Here is an 8,668-nt window from a genome sequence, read left to right on the forward strand (position 1 = left end):
ATGCTCGTGGTCCAACTTACCTTTCATGTTAACCATTATGTGATACAATGTAAAATAATGTGTGATCATACTAACAAACATGCCTATGGTACAAAGACATACCTATGATCATGCTAATACATAGAACACACACGATTACATTGTGATTGAATTGCCTTGAATGTCAAGTAGTACCTGACCTTATGTTATACAATTATGTAGGACTTGTACTTTTTTCACTTGATAATTAGCAATCATGGTTAAGGGAAGGGATGCATGTCGGTCAAGGCTTAGTGGATTGCATGTTTATTCACATGAGTTGAAAAATAAAGACAAGGTGAAGGGTTTTAAAAATGCTGCAGAGGAAGCAAGAAAGGTGTGAAAAAATCTATTTGAAGGAGAGAGGAAACACTTCAACAAAATGGCTGAGGATGAAAGGTATTGTAGAGCTTGCGTGTCTTCATCTCATGAACCATTGAAAGAGAAATTGCTTACGCGTTGCTCTCCTAAGCAAGTTATGGAATTGGCTCAACATGTGAAGCAAAGTGAAAGTCTAATGGTGAAGGCCATGCAATTGGTTTTGGGAGGCTCCTTGACATCAAGTGCATGCAAATAAACCATGCTCTTTGTGGATGTTTGTTGAGAGCAATTGACCTAGAAGCAAGAACACTATCAACAAGGCAAATTGAGTGACAAGTTGATGCTAATGACGTGCACAAGCTTATGGGTCTTCTAAAAGAAGGAGGGGAGGTGGTTGAAGAAGCTGGTGAGCTATATAATGAGTTGAAAGGGAAGTATACTGGGTGCAGATTTTTGAACATTAAAAACATGATCATTAAAGGTAGTGAAGAAGAATCGTTCAAGGTATTGATTGTTCTGTACATATTGGGTACACTTGTGTGTCCTCCTGCAAGAGGAGAAGTGACTTCACTGTTGGTGAAGATCATCTCTTGCAGAAAAATAGCTCTAACTTCCTGCACCACTCAGAATGATCAAGGCACCTATGAAATCCACCCCACAAGCATCACTTATGAGACTTGAGCAACAAAAGGACAACCAAGCTAGTGATCCTCCACACCCTATATTTAATGATCTAGTATGTTTTAAGTTGAGTATTGTAGTTGATATGTCATTTTTTATTTATATTCCATGGCCTTATTTATGCCTTTTGTGCAGAAAATGTCTCGTGTATATAGCCATATAATGGGATCACTTAGCGACACTATTGCCAAGAGGATGTTGCAACTGCAATCAGAGTTAGGCAAAGGTGTTGCTCTAGCCATTGATGAATCAAATGAAGAAGATATTGTCTGATTTGTGTTAGAGGTTGAGTTGTAAAAGATGAAATGTAAATGTGAGGAAGTGTTAATAAGAGTTGGGGCAAGTAATGTGCATGATAGAGATGACTTGGTGAAGGGAGAGATATACATGGGGTGGATGTGGAAAGCAATGACCCAAGTGAAGCTAATACTGGTGCTAAAGTGAACCCTATTATTGTTAACTTTTAGGAAACTCATGATGTCGCACATGGGTTATAGTTGGTAGTGTTGGTGGAGCTATCTTGCTTGGATGTGCTAGAAGAGGAGGTTGTTTTCTACTGATCGATTCATGGCAAGCCTACTGTGGCCACCCCTCCAATTTTAAGACGGTCCTTTAGGAATATAAAGCCCTCATGTTTCTTGTGTTCACCCTTCTTCTCAAATGCATGATCACCTTCAGAACAAGAGAGGTTGTACTCCATGTACACTAGGAAGCTTAAAGCTGTTCACAAGGATGAGATTGTTTGTCAAGTTGATGGACTGTACCTGACTTAAAAAGAAATGTATTGCTTTTCCCCTAGACAATGGATAAGTTTATGAGTAAGTTTAAATGTCATGTATTCCAATGCATCCATTATCTTTTGTTTCTTCGTATGTAAATCTCTCACTGTATGATTGGTTGTAGGTGATATTGGTAATTAATAAGATGATAAATTCTGAGTGAAGTCATGATGGACCTCTGAGATGCTTCATTTTAAATATTTCACTGGTAGTGAGTGTTTATTATGTATTTTGCTTCTTGAATTTTTACAATTTAGGGGGTATTAGTAGCTAAACATATCATCATATATATGGCAAGGTAGCATGCTATGGAATATAGAGCAATGGAGGCTAGAAGACCACACAAGATTGATTGCCTCCAACAGATCTTAGTATGATTTATCATCTTATGAGATCATTTTTGCACCTGCGTGTAGAGATGATCACTGGTTTTGTTATGCTTTCGTGAAGAGGGACATGACCCTATACCTTCTAGATTCAATGCTCCTTCCCACCAATGGCTTAGCAGGACAACATTTGATCTAAGGAAGGATGGATCGGGGGAGACAAGTGGTATTGCACTTGTGGCAACCTTCATATTACTTTACTTTTGATGTATACTTGATAGTTTTAGCTTGATATAATTGTTATGCTTGGTCATTTTTGACAGGCTGCACATTTTGCAAGAGTTGTTGAATACTTGTTGCCGGACGAATTTGTGCATATTCCTTTCATTGACTTCAAAATTGCTAAGGTTCTACAGTAGAAGAACACGTTCATGTTCATGTCATTTGCATTGTTGAATTTTATAGATGATGATGTATTTCCCATTATGAGCATATATGACTGTGGTATGTTTGTCATATGCTAGCTTTAAGGGTGGGATAATAGCTCTATTTCAGAGTGTACTGATAGACTTGAACTACCTACGATATGTTGCATTACGCATGTATAATAATTTGATATTTTAGACCATTGCCTTACATTAAATATTCCTTACATTGTCTAGGTTGATTTGCTTACACATAGGGCTGAAGTGGTTTAATGGCTATTAACCCATTCGTGGAACGATAAGCGAGACAAATTCATGAAGGAATTGGAATGTGATAGAGGTTTAAGAGAAAAGAAAGCTAGGAAGAAGACATAGTTTTTGTTGTACAAATGTTATTATAGATTATTTAACATACAGATGTTATGGATTATTTAGTGTATAGATTTTATGTATGTACATAAACATTCTCATAATTATGATGCCAAATGTGAATACAATTATGTCTTCAATAATACTCTTCAAAAATCCGATCCTTATTGTCATACCCGGAAAAATGTAACGCGGACAGCGTGCAAGCAGAGGTTCCAGCCTTCATGGCGGGAATCGGATCAAACGAGGAGTTGCCATCGAGATTTTAAGGAAAATCTCAAGAAACCAAGTAATGGAGGATAAGGGTGATTTGCGAAATCAGAGAATAGGTTCGGGAGTCGGTTGAGTGTGGGGAAGGTGTTAGGCACCCCACAACACCCGTTCGTCAGAACGGTTACCTGAAGTTTGTTGTGCTCTATTAATATAATTTTATAATTATTTTAATTATTTCTTTTATATTCATGTGTTTGATAAAAATGATAAGAATTAGGTGAGAAATATTTGTTTATTTATGAGGGAGGACGGACTTGACTCAGAATCTGACTCTAAGGCAAGGAGAGCAAGTACACACGTAGGGAGAATATGATAATACAAATTTCAAGGAAACAACATTAGTATCATCATAGTTGCTTTAGCAAAATACTAAGAACAAAACAACTAATACAAAAAGACTATGACATGCCCCATATTACAAAAATATATCTTAGGAGATAAGAACAACATCATACCTGTGGTAGCCTACATAAAACCTTGTACACAAAACATCTAGGGGGGATGGCTATAGATACATTTCATAATACAATAAAAGGTCTATCAAATGTTCGAGTATACTAAAGGTGCAAGTGAATAGGTATACATGTCGAAGGTAATGTCAGCTCAGATTTAGGTTCCTACACCTTCACCTAGCATGCCCTTCTTAATGGCACCTTGAACACCTATATGTCTGCACAAGCATGAACTGATACTCTTGTCTCCTGGTGTGGAGTCTCCCAATACTATGACTCATATTTGGGAGCCATAAGAATGTGTTAGTTCAATAATCATCATAATCCAAGTTGTCCAACCTTGGCATGTTGTGCATGTCGATTAGAGTCATAATTCTACGATATATCTTATCTTGAGTTTCCTTCAAATAACATTTATCAACATAGATGTATACACTATGATTCACTTTTCTAATGCATGCACATGCGTGTGGGCAAGGTTAGCCAGTCATTTCCTATTCCTTGCAAGCACATTCCCTCAACAAAAGATTGACAGCAACATGGATATTTCCAAATATTATCTTAAACTCATGATTAGAGCACTATATAACATGCATTGACTCAGATTAGGCAACACTTGCCTTCAACCTATATTTGGTGTTTAGTCCCACTCTATTAGATCATGAAGTTACTACATTATGCATAGCAAACAACTTATTGGCAAGCTTCTCTTGATGCTCTTTTATCAATGTAAAAACTTGGTGTTTCCTTAGTCACGAGCCATGCATTATATGACTCGGCCAGATTTAACGTTATATTATCCCATCTCTTATGGGAGAATCATAACATTGCCTACTTATCAATGTCTCCTTGTTCTTCAACCCACCTTGCGAGTGGAGGACTATAAGCTTGCATGCTTTTTATAGCTCTTTAGAAATCCTCCTCAAGCCTGACATATGTAATCTCGTCTAACATCTTTAATACATCATCCTTCCTAATTCTAATATTCCTGTTTGGACCTCTATTCACCTTTGAATATTTTGAAATGAAATTCTCTTTTATATACTTATAGCAGTATGCATGCCTCTTGTTCCCAAACACAGATTGAACTGCATGGATGATTATGTTGTGTCTATCAAAAACTATGACAACTGCAAGGGATCCTAATATCTCTTTTAGTGTCATGTGCTTTTTAAGTTTGGTTTGTGTGCTAGGGGTTATGTTTGACAGTGAGGTAGTGAGAAATAGGATGACAAAACCATCATACCACCCTAAAACCACTCTCTATTTGTGCTTCTACAGTTTCTCTAGTGAATATCTCTTACAATTTTTTAAGAATCAACTTTTAGAAGAAGCCCTATTTTATATGTCAGAGATAACACCTTGGGAATACTTGAAGCTATATGGATGTTGTAGGATGAATAAAGAGTCAACAGAACTATAGTTGCATTGAACAAATGCTCCCCTGCTTTTAAATGCACCAATAGAGCATCCATTAGTGCTGTGTAAACAAGGTAGAGCTAAGGATCAAGTCCATAAATGAAGCATTATTCAATATCATCAGAATGGGAAAGTAATACTTGGTCGATAATAACTTCATCCACCATGCTCTGTCAAAGATGGCTGTCGGACCACCGTGCTCAGGCGTGCTTGAGACGTTGATATTCCAACTTTCAAAAACCTCTGCATCCTCTTCCTTCATTTATTGCCTTTTCTCCATAATGTTTTAGGGGCATTTTAGTTAGATAAAATTATTAAATGAATAAAATAATAAATTTATCTTAGGGTGCAAGCCATCTAGTTTTGGGTGCAAGTGTTATGTGTAGTAGGATGGCAAGTTTGATTTACATGTAAAGCTTTTAGCATTTTCATGTAATTCTTGTATGGGTACAAGGGTTGTGGCTACAGTGTAAGCCTTCTGGCTTGACGTGTAGGGCACCCAACTTAGGGTACAAGCCTTTTGGCTTAGGGTGCAGGGCATCTGACTTAGGGTGCAAGCCTTCTGGCTTATTGTAGGTTGTGAGATGGCAACATTGATTTACATCTAAATCTTTTGGCATTTTCATGTAATTCTTGTATGGGAAGGGTTATGCCTATGGTGCAAGCCCTCTAGCTTAGGGTACAGGATATCCGACTTGGCTGCAAGCATTTTAGCTTGTTATATGTTGTGTGATGGCAACATTAATTTACATGTAAATCTTTTAGTATGTTCATGTAATTCTTGTCTGGGTGCAAAGGTTGTGGCTAGGGTACAAGCCTCCTAGCTTAGGGTGCAGGGCTTTTGGCTTGGAGTATAGGGCATTTGGCTTAGGGTACAAGTCTTCTAGCTTATTGTAGGTTATGTGATGATAACATTGATTTACATGTAAATCTTTTGACATTTTCATGTAATTTTAGAATAAGTTCATGGGATATGGCCTAGGGTGCAAGGGTTTTACCATTATTGATTTACATGTAATCCATTTTCATGTAATTCTTAGCGATTGACATGGGCTAGCTTTTTGTGTGACGGCTTTATATGTAAATCAAAAGAGATTGCATGTAAATTGTTACTCAGTCATGCTCATAATTTTTTTTCTATCATTGATTTACATGTAATCCATGATCATTTTCACGAAATTCTTGGTGACTGACAGGGCCTTCCTTTTCTATTTGAAGGATTTATATATAATTCACTGAGGATTACATGTAAATTGTTCCGTAGCCAAGGTAAGTGAATTTTTTTCCTTCTTGTTAACATGCAATAACTTGTGTTTTTCGTGTAATTACGGGGACACTCACAATGGGTTCTCCCTGTGTATTTTGTTTATAAGTAACCCACAACATATTACATATAATTGTGGCAATGAAATGTGAGGATGCAACAATTTTACATGAAAGACAACTGAATTTTTAATTTTACATATTACTATGAACAAATGAACTCCTGGAATAATTGGTTTTGGTATTTCATAGTGCAAAGTACAAACCAAGAAAAGATGAACTCTTGGTATAGCTACTGCTATTATAAAGAATAGCTTCTTAAGGAAGAGAAATTGATTGACACTATAAAAAAAGCAAAACACAACTTAAACTATATACATTTAATGGCAAACAATGATGCCAAGTTATACATTGCCATGTAAACTAGTATTTTATATATTAGCTAGCATTTTTTGATTTCTAATAGACATATCAATTAAGGTTCTTTTTTCTCCTTGTGCAAATATTAAGATATTGAATGCTATCTCTCTAATTGAAGTTTGGACTTCTTTAGAGCTGTCTTTTCTATAGGTTGCTTCACTTCTATCTCTTGATTGAGTGTTCTTGCAACACCTACTTGTTCTACTACAATCTTTAAGCCTTCTTTAACCTCCATCATCCTTGTATTGATCTCACTCGATGAGTATACATCTTAAAAGAGGTTTGTTGGGATTCTACTCCTTGAAGTATCTCCTTGAGTCAAAGGCCTCCTCTTAAAGGGATTTACTATGCTGCTGAGATGCTTTAAGCAAAGCCTTGGTCTTCACAAAAATTATTGTGGGTGCCATAAAGTATTAGCTTCTCCTCCTAGTAATGCTAATTGTGCTCTTTAAGAGAAAGGTCATTCAGAATAGAATTTTTCACTTTAGCTAGGGAAGATGAAGAATTGGTGAGCTCTCAAAAAAATATTTACACTTAACTAGTCAAATTCTCAACGGATCAAAAGTATCCTTTGCAATCTGGCTTTGCCTTTGTGCTTAGGACATTAGCAGCTTTCTTTCACTAGTAAGTCATACATTAGTGCTAACACCATTTTTAAAATCAATATGGTTAACTTTTTATGTATGAGTGATGATAGCATCAGAAGATGGCAAAAAAAAATCCAAAAGAAAGAGGGCATGAACTCATTACAAAAATTTAGTAGATCATACTTATATTAGAACAAAGGCTTAGATAGGGCAGTTTTAAGTTTAGAGTGAGATACAAGAATACAAGCAAAGCCAACCCATTGGACAAGGCATCCTTCCATACAGGTTGTAATTGCAAACTACATGGTCGTGCTTGAAAACTTATTCTTTTAATTAGGTAGAAATTAGTGACAATAAAGACATATTGGGCAACCAATGGATTTTGTTCACGTAGCATACCCCTCCAATTGGGAAGCAAAGAAATAGCAAGCCTCATTTTTGCCACTGGTGTGTTACACTTACACCACCATTTGCTCTACTGTCGGACCTCTTGAGAACATCAAAACTTGTCCAATTAGGGCATCATGTGAAGAGATGGGGTTGTCTTTCTTAGAACTCGTTACTCATAACTTGCTTACAGCTCACACTACCATTGATAGTCCCTTAGAAACATCCCTTGCTGTCTTCTCCCATTCAATTCGCCTTAAGAAACCAAGCACAAAGTGGTCTTTGATTTCAATTTCCTTTGTTATGGCAAGGGCATTTTGGTTTAACCAGAATTTGTAAAATGAATAAAAAAAAATCAGCTTGGTCCTTCAATAGAATTTGGTCCTTGGGACTAATTTTTATTCCAACTTGGTCCTTTTTACCAATTTTCCCTATAATTATTAGTGAATTCCAAAAATTTTTGAAACTTTACTTCAATTTGAAGGATAAAAGTGAAAATAATTACAACATAAAAGTGAAAATAATTATAACTGTGAAAAGACTAAAGTATCATTCACTTATTATACAGAATTATTAGTTGTTAATTTTTTTACTTCACTTATTAATTTACTAATATAAATTACAAATTATATGAGTTGACATGTCAATAATTATATAAGACTTAACATCAATTATTCAATCATAAGCACCAATATCAATTGTTAAATTACTAACTTTACTTATTGATTTACTAACATTAATAATTATAAATTACTATCAAATTTTGTAATTTACAACTGATTTTAGTAAATTAACAAGTAAAGTTAGTAAATTAACAACTAATATTACTGCTTATCTAACAAATGAATGTAATTTACAAGTGATATTGATAAATTAACAAGTGAAGTAAAAAAAATTAATAACTAGCGATTTTGCATAATAAATGAAGGGTATTTTAATTTTTTTATA

This window comes from Prosopis cineraria, unplaced genomic scaffold, assembly GCF_029017545.1.
Source record: "Prosopis cineraria cultivar Desert tree isolate PC_DT_omini unplaced genomic scaffold, ASM2901754v1 PC1, whole genome shotgun sequence".
Taxonomy (NCBI): domain Eukaryota; kingdom Viridiplantae; phylum Streptophyta; class Magnoliopsida; order Fabales; family Fabaceae; genus Prosopis; species Prosopis cineraria.